The following is a 12275-nucleotide window of genomic DNA, read 5'->3' as shown; positions in this document are numbered from 1 at the left end:
GCGGCTGTTCTCATCCTCCCATCCCCCACAAAGACACGCGCATCGCGGACCCCACGCGTGCGCTCCTCACAATCATCCCCTCTTGCTCCCCCTCCCCGTCTCCCCCCCGCCACCCCCTCCACCAGCACAACGTCCCCCTGCTCCCCCTCCATCAGACTCCTCCTGCACGAGCGCCATTGGTCGCTAGGTCCTTGGCGCTTCCACGCGTTCGGCGGAGCGGCGTGGGGCGCGCGCGCGAGTCGAGACCGCGCCTGTCACGCGCGTCCCTCTCCGCGCTCTCCTCTCTCTCTCTCCGCGCTCTCCCGCAGCCTCTCTCACTGACACTCACATACACACAGAGCTCTCTCGCGCTCGCTCTCTCGCTCTTACACATGCGCGCGCGCGCGCACATCTCTCTCGCTGAGACTCACACGCGCACATGCACAGAGCTCTATCTTTCTCGCACACACACACATGCACACGACTCGCTCTCTGTCTCTCTCTTGGTGCACGAGGCGTGAAGATTTATTCATCGCGAGTCTGCGACTGAACGAGAAGCAAAGCGACTCTGGGAACCAGGCGCATTGGTCGCCCCAGGTAGGTGGCGAGCGCTCGTGCCGTTGTCTGTCTCCATGACGATCTGTCTGCGTGTCTGTCTACTTGTTCGTCTACCCGTCTGTCTGCCCGTCTGTCTGTTTCGGCTTGTCCGTTTTCTTGTCTATCTATCTGCCTGCCTGTCCGTCTATGACAGCACGTTACTCACAGGTTTGTTACAGGTGACCCATGCACACAGAGACACACACACGGACCATGCACACAAAGACACACACACGGACCATGCACACAGAGACGCGCACACGGACCATGCACACAGAGACACACACACGGACCATGCACACAGAGACGCGCACACGGACCATGCACACAGAGACACGCACACGGACCATGTACACAGAGACACGCACACGGACCATGTACACAGAGACACGCACACGGACCATGTACACAGAGACACACACGGACCATGCACACAGAGACACGGACCGGCTCACGGGGGACAGTCTCCGTCTTAGGATAACGACGACGACGGTGATTAGGTGGATGGTGGTGGTGATGGTGGTGGTAGTGATGGTGGTGGTGATGGTAGTGATGGTGATGTTGGTGATGGTGGTTGTGGTGGTGGTGATGATGGTGGTGGTGATGGTGGTGGTGATGGTGATGGTGGTAATGGTGGTGGTGATGTTGGTGGTGATGATGGTGGTGATGGTGGTGGTGGTGGAGATGGTAATGTGTTCTCCGCGCCGTCTCGCGATGATAATTCAGACAAATTAACTGACTGCGCTGGCGCGGTGCACATTCAACAATCTCATCACCTTCAGCGACAGCACTGTCGCCTTCTACCAGACGAGCACTAATTATAGAGGCTAGCAAGCCAACGTTTCGGTCATTGGCTCTTCTACAGAAAAGAAACGTTACCCTGATCATATATTTGTTTGTACTGCACCGGTGCGATCAAGCAGAACCATTGCCCGCAACGTAGCCGATTATTATTTTTTATTTTCAAGTAGTAGAGGCGAACGTGTTGAGTTTGTTTTTGTTGTGTGTGCGTGTGCACCACTGCTCACGGGTATCACACAAAGCAACGTAATATATACACACACAGTATACACACAGTATATATATAGAGAGATATAGTCTTCTGTTCCCGGGCAGAGTTGTTGATGGATGTGGTGGCGAGTTGTGTAGTTTCTAAAAATCCGGGTCGAATGGATCGTTTCGCAAACTGAAGACGAAAACATCGCCACGTGGGGGAGGCGGTCGTGGTCGGATCGCATCTCCCTGGACCGCGATGCGAACCTTGAAGTCGGGAGATCAGGAGAGGGGTGGGTGGGTGGGGGGTCACTGCGATGATGAGATACGCGTTGAAAGGACCAACAACAACAACAAAAAGTTTTAACTTTTTAGCGGACGAAGGCAACTTGCCGTGAGCACGCACAGTGGGGATGTGGGATGATCTCCAGCCTGAGAGTTGGAATTGTGAAGGTTAGATTTCGGATGCGGGGGCGGCGGGGGGGGCACCGTTCAGTGTGATGCCGCTTGGCCGCTTTTGCTGAGCGGACACGATATTTGTGAATAATTAACTATATATTTCCACCGCCATATACGTATACAAAGATTGTCACATCTACAGATAGGCACGTATCATTAAAGAACGAAAAAATACATCGCTAAAATAATGGGCGATAAAAATGCGGAATATATTACGTGAAAACGTATCGGTCGGCATTCGTTCATTGAACAAGAGCCTGCAGCCGCCGTGGATTCGACTCCATTGGGCTTGATCAGCAGGGATTGTGCCAGCCTCCAACCAGCGCGCCACCGACTCAGCCGATGTCACGGGCGGCAATGTGCCGTGCCCGTCCCTTCCCACCCGCAGCTGCACGCAGGGCTCGCCCCCTCTCTTCTGCTGCCCCTGCCTGGGTGTCTGCATCGCTCTGCGCCCGCTTGTTCGCACAGTTCGGCGGACAAACGCACCCCGACTGCCATCTCGTCTGATCGCGCAAGCTCAGCAGTTTTTGTTTTGAGCCTGGGAGACTTCTCTGGCTAATGACAGATGGCGAAGGCTTTGCCTGCGAGGTGGCCATGAGATGGCAGTACATCAATATGCATTCGTGAGCCTAGCCGTGTGGAGCTTTGAGCGTTATTCACCTGTACGTGTGGCGTTTCTCCGGGGACCGCCGGTTTCCTCCCACACGCATGGCTGGGTCATCGCTTTAAGCCCTGCAGGCTTGAGACAAGGGGTGGTGGGGGGGGGTTGCTGTGTTAATTCTGCCCGAGCGATGTTGTTGTAAACGTAGCGGCCTCTAGTGGCTGGAGGAGCCATGATGAACCCATTGCGCCATACCACGGGCACGTGTCGCGAGCTTCAGACTCAATCGAGTAGATGGGTGAAAGGCGCGGCCATGGAATTTCTCGCTCACAGCACTGCTGGAGGAAGGGCCTCTACGGAAGGGAGCTCGAGAGAGAGAGAGAAGGAGGGATAGTGCCTCGAGAGGGTCTTTGGCCCTACGCGTCCACGCTGGCCAGACGACTGGGAAGACGTGGGAGTAGCCACACTTTACCCCCACCGCACGCCACGGCATTAGATAAGTCGAAGCATTGGACGACACATTCACCGAAGACATTGCCTCCTTCGTCTGCCTTTCACCAGTGACGTCTCCAATCACATCACACCCTCTCATCTCCTGCAGCCATACACATCGCCCATTCCCCTAACATAACGATGTTACTACTTTTACTCCCAATAATCATGCATTTGTATCATTCGTCATATTTAGCCGGCACCAAAAAATGAAATTGACGTAGGCTTGGGTAAGAGACGCCGTCGCTGAGAGGAATTGTCGGCCGGCGGTCAAAGACGAAGGTCCGAGTGGCAGCCCCAGGAGAGTGACGCGCCCCCAGGGAACGGCCAACGCGGAGATGGAAGGGCCGCGATCAGCTGGCGTGCAGGCACCAGAGCAGCGCTCTTCACTGATTTTCAGAGGGGGGCACTTCGCCGATGAGACATCAGCAGCGTGTGAGGGCCGCCACACGTTTGAAACCGTTGGGGTTTGACAGCAGCACGATGATGATGATGATGATGGGTGGGGAGTCTTTTCACCATTTGCGTTATTGTCGAGGGGGCCGCACTAAAAGGCCACCGGGGGCCGTCAATGGCCCGCGGGCCTTGCAACGCATAGCCACTGCGCTCGAGGGCTTGTGGCGTGTGGTCGCGAGAGATGGCGACGTCCCGATGGGGGAGGGGAGGCCTTCGTCCAGCAGTGGTTGATCACGATCGAATAAAAAAAAACCTTCGCTGAGTCTCAAGGGCCGGGGTTTTAGGAGGGGTCGCTGCTACATTCGGGACGTTTGGCGAACGAACGCGTAGTTTGCCTGCGCGTGCCTCCCCCAATGTACAACAGCGTCCAGGCGCGTGCGAGAGAGTGCACGAAGACGTGGACAGAAGCGTGCGCGTGCAGCCCTTTGTCAATGCACTTCGGGTTTAGGGGATTATTTGACCATACTTCACCACGCCGGTCTGTGCGGGTTCATAGCGGCGTGCTGAGACGAGGGAGCAGAGCGCTGACGCGCGGCGGAGATTTTGCGGCCACTGCCGTTCCGCTGCCCGCAGTGGAACTCGCGCGAATCTCGCGCTTGTGGCGCACCTCCGATTAGCGTGGTTGGCTGCAGACGCTGCGAAAGAAGTTCAACATACATTACATTGTGTGATGTCACCCCACACTGCGTTCAACCACCACCACGAGCACACTTGCGTGTCACAACATCTCACTCACCACACTGCAGGTCACAACAAGCTGCTCACTCACCCACTATGTCACCCACTTACTCACCTGCCAGTCACCCACTCACCCACGCACTCACCTACCACTCACCCACCCACTTACCCACTCACCACACTGCAGGTCACAGCAAGCTGCTCACTCACCCACTCGGTCACCTGTCAGTCACCCACGCACTCACTCACCTACCACTCACCCACCCACTCACCACACTGCAGGTCACAGCAAGTTGCACACTCACCCACTCTGTCACCCACGTACTCACCTACCACTCACCCTTCCACCCACTCACCTACCACTCCCCCACCCACTCACCACACTGCAGGTCACAGCAAGCTGCTCACTCACCCACTCGGTCACCCACTCACCCACCAACGCACTCACTCATCGACCACTCACCCTTCCACCCACTCACCTACCACTCACCGACCCACGCACTCAACACACTGTAGGTCACAATACTTCTCTTTATGCTTCCTCCCTGGCACTGCTCCTCTCCCATCATCATCACCACCACCGTGTCTTCTTCATTCGTTCGTATAAAACATAACCTTGCTCAATTCAACAATCGTGGCAACTCTTCATCTCTTACAACTTTAATAGTGCTGTTCGTTGCTGGCCGCTTGACGTTTATGGTGGTTGAAGGTGGGGGCGAGGGGGGAGGAGTCTTTTGCTTCTGTGCTCAGCAACCGTGATGATAAAACAAAACCAAGACGCACGCTGCTTATGGGTCCTGGTTGTGACCACGCGGTCCCGTGACCCACAATGTGTTGAGATGAAGCTCAGACACAATGGGGGTCGCGAACCCCCTCCGATCCGGGGCCCCCGAACTCCTCCGATCTCGGCCGCGCGCGTGCGTCTCTCGAAGCGAGCGAGCGACCAGGCGGACGATGCCAGTGGCGTCTTCTGCCCCCGCGCTAGACGAAGCGAGGCGCAGCTTCTTGGCTTTGCCTGTCAGGAGCCGTCACGAAGCGAGGAGCCATGGGGAATCTGACGGCTGCGATTTTTATATTTAAAAAAAAAACCCGGGAGAGAAAGACCTCCGCCTTTTTCTCCTTCCCCGAGGCGAGGCTGCCGTGCGTGCTTCTGTCGGCTCCGCGTGTTCCTGTTTGTCACGTTGCCTGTAGTTGTCAATGTCTCCGCTCTTCCTCCTCCCTCTCTCCTCTCTCTCTCTCTTCCCTCACTTGAGCGCACACCCTCGTGAAGAATTGAACTTGTCCGCGGCTGCCTCGTGGCTCTCCCTCAATCTCCCCTCTCTCTTCATCTTCCTCCCCCATCTCATCTCTCTCCTCTCTCTCATCTCCCTCCTCTCTCTCATCTCCACGATTCAACCTCTCTGTCCTCTCTGCCCCCCCCCCTCCCCCCCTCTCTCTCTCTTTACCTCTCTCCCCTGCTCTCTCTCTCCATCATCTTCACACCGTGAGAGCTACCGTCATCATCATCATTCATTGCATTTACAATTAGAAGCAGGATATATGACTCCACTTATTCAAATACGAAATCACATCGTATCGTTGCTTTCGCCGCATGTTAAATGCATTCATTACAACAAAGTAATAATAATGAATTGGAACAATTAAATCAACTGATGTACAGGTACTAGGTGGATTCTTATAACACAGAATCGCGAGAGGAGGCCTTTATCCAGCAGGCGATTGACCATGGCTGATTGATGATGATGATGGTGAATGTGATGATGGAACGCTTTAGAGGCAAAGGGTTGGTGGGTCACGTAGAGATGTGTGAAATTCCAGAATCCCACTGGACCGCGAAATGGCCAATAGATGGTGCTCTAAAGCGGGGGTTTGTAAACCTGTGTGTGTGGACCCTTGAGTGTTATTATTCATAGTGTGTTCAAATGTTTACGTGTAAGCATGTATGCATGTACGTGCGTGCATAAGTATTTATATGTTTGTATGTATAGCGGGAGTGCAGTGGTTTGCGCACTGTGATACAAACCCGGCGACTCGAATTCGATTCCCGCTCACAACGATATATAACAGTGGTGATTATTTGAACCCGTTCTGGGCATCCCCTAGGTCGACTCAGCCTTACATAAATACCTGGCGTGGTGTGTAATTAACGCCAGCAACGGGGAAGACGAAGACGGCTGGACGTGGTGCTGGCCACCCATCCCCGTCGTGTGCCGTGCCCGGCCTCCACAGGTGCTCTGCGAACAGCACTTGCCCCAACGGTCCGTTGAAGGCTACACGGGGGATCTTTGTCTATGTAAGTCCTTACTGCAAGGTCGCCCGCCGTAGCCCGTGATTAAAGCACCGCGAGCCACAATCGCACCCTATTGTTTTGATTAAGTGAAATTGCCTGATCGCTTTCGCTAAGTGGGACATCGCCGCCTGCCAAATATCCACGGTTATCAGCTGCAGTGTAATTGCCCGTTCAAAAACAAACACGCCCGCGAACAGTGGAAACCCGAGTAACGTTACAACGACGTCCACACGACTTGTCGGCGATGTTGTCGATCCACCGCTAGATCAGGGCCTCCCTCCCTCCCTCCGCATGCCGTGTCGGTCATGGGGGGGGGGGGTCGGGAGGTTGGTTGACCATAATCCAGCACGTTGGTGAGTGCAGGTTTGTTGTTGTAAAATTAAGGATGGGGGTTGGGGCGGGGGAGAGGGGGCGAATGCATAACCGGTGCAGATATCGCAGCAGAAGGCCGTGGGTAATATCATAATTTAAAATACACACATTAACACAACATCAATTGAATGTAGATTCAACAGCACAATGGGTGCTTCGGGACCAATATATACACATTTTTTTTCCATCAGCATTATGTTTTTTAACTGGCCCCAAACTCACCCTGTTGATGAGCCTCGGAAAGTTGAACCCGACCCAGGGCTCGTACAATTCTCAGACCGATTGTCGCCGGTAAACATTTCTCCGGAAGCTCCATTGTACCGAAAGACCCGAACGTAATCGTATTCACGCGGGAGGCCCTTGCGCCGGGCTATTTATTACTTAGCCCGCGAGAACTGTGGTCCCGTCCGTGTGAGAGTACATCGGAGTCACGCTCAGTAGCCTCATCACACGGAGGACGCCGCCACACAACGCCGATGTGGGGGGGGGGGGGTCGGCAAAACCCTGCGGCTCGCTGAGTCCGCGCGCGGCTCTTGAAGGATGCTAAGTGACGTTCTTTATTGAAGGGACGCCGTCTCGTATCCACATGCATTGCGGCTCTTGAGATATTGCGTTTGTTGTTGTTGCTGTTACCCAATTCGTTACTTACGACCTCCGGCCCACACCAACCTGCTTACACGGCTCACCGCATAGCTCACCAACCCCAAGAGCTAAACTCACCACACACGCAGTTTACCAGCACTAACGCTCATACAACCAACCACGCCGTTCAGCCACTCCAGACCTCAACTTACCACGCAGCTCAACAGCTCCGATGCCCGACTCGGTGTTAATGAGAATTCGTTCATGAAGCTGTTGATATGTTTTAATGAACGTAGCAGCGGCTGCCGAAACGGACTAGTTTGCCAGCTTGTATTTTATTTTCTCCTCTCGAGCCTTCAATTTCAGTGCGACTGTTGCGTTTTACATTATTAGGATCACTTTGCCTGTTTGCTCAGGAAAGCCTCGCAAGAGTCTCACGACTCTTTTTCTGCCAAGTGTTTTCTTTTTCTCAGTAGGGAGGGAGGGGGTTGTGCGATGTTGCTGCTACGTGTACAGTATATCATCCCCATTGAGCAATTACGGAAAACTTTCCGGCATTCCCATTGCAAGTTTGTTTGTTTCGTCGCTTATGGGAGGAAATCGGTGCACGTGGAGGGAACGCACGCAGGCGCAGGTGGAGAACGTGCACACACACACACAGCGCGCAGAGTCGAGGAGGCGAACCCAGAGGATAACTGCTGTTAGGTCACAATCGTTACCACTCGCTGCTCCACGCTGCTGCCCGACTTGCACATTGTAGTCTAAGACTGTCGCCACAGCTACAGAGCAGCTGTAGTCCCGATTTCATGCACCCCAGCGAGTCGAGGAATGTCCGCTATTCGAAACTAATCGATTTTGTTTGTCCCAGATGCCAATGTATAAGCTGGTATGAAAAATTATAATTGATTTTACCCTTCCTGGCAATAACACAGGAAGCGTTAAGATGTTCAAACACCAAATGGATATCTTTAGTAAAGAATCAAGTCTGAATTAACCACACGTGGTACTTTGTGGTGAACATGAGAACCAACATGCTCTGATCATATTTGATGTATTGTCTTTGACACTGATTGGCCTACACCAGAGACATCCTTCTTCATGGCCTAGTCTCACCAGGGTCAGGCCAGACAACAGTACAAAGACAATGTACGTATTAGAGCATTTATAGCGCGGGGTGAGCAAATATGTCATGGGACCTTTTGCCAGTAGCAAGTATGAAAAGTAAGAAGAGGTTTTACCCTTTCCGACAAGAAGCTGGTGTCATCAGGCAACATTAATAATAAAACAAATTCTCATTACGTCCTATTGTGGCGGTAGGTACAATCTCCAACCCCTACTACCCACTCTGTCGCTCTAGCCTCGCTATTTATGCGCAATGAAGAAGAGTCATTGCCCGAAACGTCGCCTCTCTATTTAGTTTTTATTTTGTTTTATTTAAGGCGAGGAAGTTATGGACGAACGTGTTAAGTTTTTATTGTTTCTCGTATCGCTCTTCCGTCCCCGTTTTGTCCTGCAGTTCAACTCGCCCTGTCAGTTGAAGCGAAACAGCGAGCAGTGTCGTTTTTCCATGAATCGACGACTACGACGACGATTACAACAACAACAACAAAAACAAACCCGCCAACGAACATCGATATATTGTCGCGCGATGCTCGCTGCCCGTATCGCGAGCCACGTGAATGCACGGGCGATCGATCACCGACTCGGTTGTTGGCGGAGAGTTATGGGGTGAAGGCAAACACAATCACGATTCCATTCTGTGTCTCCCACATGGAGATATAATGATGCTTTAATCCATGGGCCTATTGGCTTTCCACACCAATATTATCCAGCGGCGAGTACCAACTCTGGACCTGGTTTCGACCTTTTGGGCAATCACCAGCAGGGTCAGCCTTGTAAGGCAAATGCTACCGCCGAGACTCATAATGTCAAAGTCGGCATGCGGGGTTTATTTGCTCGAACGCGAGCTCCTTAATAATAATAATAATATCGGTGTGCGACGACCACGGGCCAACGGACGCACACGCTATTTTATTTTCAGCGGAGTTTCTGCTTATTCCGTGCGAATCGATACACGAGGGGGCGTTGGCTGATGCCGCGATGACCGCGCTGCGCAAGCGCACGTACCAACACCCAACACAACACATCAGTCAATAGCATTGTGGCCTTGGACAAAAAGAAAAACTCTGAAAATTATATATAATGGGCGACAATTTAGAATAATGGTCCTTCTTCACAGCGCACGTTGGAGAGCCATTGGCCGGCACGTCGCATATTGCATGTTAATGGGGGATTCGTAATGCCCCCTAAACTGTGGAGTTATGCCGTAGAAGCATATGGGGGTCGCGCGCTATGCGAGTCGGGGTAATGGATGGATGCGCGTCCCCACCACCCCCCCGCCCCCCCAGATTCGCGACGCCCGCGGTGTTGTTGCGTACGCGTGGTGGCAGATGCTGGGAGAGACAAGCAGCCGAGGTGGCTCAGAGGTCAGAGGCACCGAGCCAGCACCGACGACAAACCTGGGTTCGAATCCGGCCGTTCGAACACCTGTACTCGTACACTCGTGGGACGACCCCGGACTCCAATATCAAATTGCCCACGGAGCACGTGAGCGTGGGTTCTGTAGGCGTGAGTGGGGAGATGAGTGCTCGCCAAGTCGTATGCAGTGCGAGCGAGTTTGTTAGCCGAGGCCGTTTCCATTGTCGGCGTGAGTGGCTTTGGTCAGTGCAAGTCGAGTCTGTGGAGGTGTGCAGGTGAATCAGTGAGTGTAAGTTCATCACAGTCATCTCAGTTAGTCGACCTGTGGCACCTGGGTCTGCCCCGTGACCTCCTGCCAGCGGGCGTTCGACATTTCACGTGGCCTTAACGTGTACATAGCCTGGCACAAGCGTCGTGGTGACGTCACCGCCACTTAGTGGCGAATGGTGGTTGTTGTTGTTGTAAGTTCCATGGAGCGGTAGTGTAGCGGTAAGAGCGCTGCGCTACGAACCTGGCGACCCGAGTTCGATTCCCGCTCACGGCCAACACCGGTGACGATTATTTGAACCGGTCCTGGGCCTCTGTGTAAACATCGCCACTGGGGAGACAAATGCGGCCAGGCGTGGTGCTGGCCACCCACCCCCTCGCGTGCCATGCCGGCCTTCATAGGTGCTCACTAACAGCACTTGCCCCAATAGTCTGTTAAGGCTATACGGGGGTTCTTTGTATTTGTAAGTTCCATGCAGGTGAGCTTAGTAGCATAAGTGTTTGCAATTCCAATGGAGGTGAGTTGATACGTGAATTGTACGTTCTACAGTGTAGAGGAGAAGTGGTTTGGTGAGTGTAATTGTATCCTGTAATATCCAACCAGATATGTAGAAATCAATGGATGTGTGAGTTTTAGCTCTATTGAGGTAATTATAACGCGGCCATTACAGAGCTCAGTACGGCACTTTATATCAAGTGGAACAGTTCCTAACTATGTTGTCCCTGCGCATCCATCTCGCTTTATTTTGTCTATCTAATTGGATTTTAGGAACATCGGGTACAGCAATATATGGTTATTATGGATAGGCGTGCCTTGAACTCTCGTGGTAGTTATTTACAACGATAATTCCCACTCCCAAACCAGCCTAACAGTGTTCCGGAAAATATCGAGTGATAAATTAAGCGCAGAGCACAGGCGGAAGTGCAGGTGAGCACAGGTGAGTTCAGGTGAGTATAGGTGGAAGTGCAGGTGAGTGCGGTGCTGCAGGTAGATTTACGCTTTAATCCATCAGGTCTATTCACTTTCCACGCCATTTTTACCCAGCAGCGAGTCAAAACTGTTGGGCCCGATGAAGGAGGCTCGTGCTCCTCCTGCGGTTTTGGGGTTGGGTTGAGACCACACAGACACCCCCACTCCCGCCCCCGGGACGCAGAGGGAAGCGGGGTCGTGACCTCGCGGCCTCTCAACTCAAGCGGGGACTCTGGGGAGCTCGGATTTATCGCTGTGCGGATAGAGGGGTTTTTTTAACACCAGGCGTCTATAAAAGCGTTTATACAAAGAGAGACTGTGCGTATGTGTGCGTGTGTGGGGAGTGGAGGCGCGGCAGTTGGCGCGCTGCGCCACGCACCCAAGCACCTGAGTTTGATTCCTGATCACTTCCAACACCGGGCACGGCATGGGTTACAGAAGAGATTAACTGATGCCGTACAAGAAGGAAGGAGCTGATTGCACTTGCACATGACTGGTACGAGCGGTGTCAAGATCGGCCACTATGGAGGAGTCTCTAGAAGGACGCTCCTGGGCATTTAGGAGGCAGGCACCTTCCCACAACAGCGGAGGGTGGGCGGCTAAAAGGTAGCAAGTTGACACACTGGGGAACACAGGTGGTACATCTGCCAGTCATCTCAGTCAATCAACCAATAACACTTAGGTCTGCTCCATGACCTGCTGCCAAAAGCGGGCCTTCCAGACTTCACGTGGCCTCAAGGTGCACCTAGTCTGGCACAAGCGCATTAGTGATGCCACCGCCACTTCGTGATAAATGGCGGCTGTTTTATGAAAGATTGCGGCTGGGGCGGTGGCAGAGCGGTTTGCGCAATGTGCTACGGACCTTCGTGCTCACCACCTCGGTGTGTGTGTGTGGGTATCTATCCGTGGGGAGCGGTGGCGCAGTGGTCAGCGTGCTGCGCTACGCACCTGGCGACTCAAGTTCGAATTCCACTCATGGCCAACACCAGTGACGATTATTTAAATCTGTCCTGGGCAACCCCTAGGTCAACTCAGCCTCAAACGAGTACCTGGTGTGGCGT

At 53.3% G+C, this 12275-nt stretch overlaps 1 protein-coding gene across 1 annotated transcript in view; it reads left to right on the top strand.

Annotated features, from left to right (window-relative positions):
* Positions 1–244: 244 nt before the first annotated feature.
* LOC144721519 (heparan sulfate glucosamine 3-O-sulfotransferase 1-like) overlaps positions 245–12275 on the top strand; it is a 72029-nt gene continuing 59998 nt past the window's right edge. The window contains exon 1 of the mRNA XM_078599189.1: positions 245–576. The gene's annotated coding sequence lies outside the window, so the exon portion shown is untranslated. The remainder of the gene's footprint in view (positions 577–12275) is intronic.

This window comes from Lampetra planeri, chromosome 12 (genome assembly GCF_965212315.1).
Source record: "Lampetra planeri chromosome 12, kcLamPlan1.2.h2, whole genome shotgun sequence".
NCBI classification, from domain to species: domain Eukaryota; kingdom Metazoa; phylum Chordata; class Hyperoartia; order Petromyzontiformes; family Petromyzontidae; genus Lampetra; species Lampetra planeri.
This window is presented reverse-complemented; position numbering and strand designations above follow the sequence as displayed.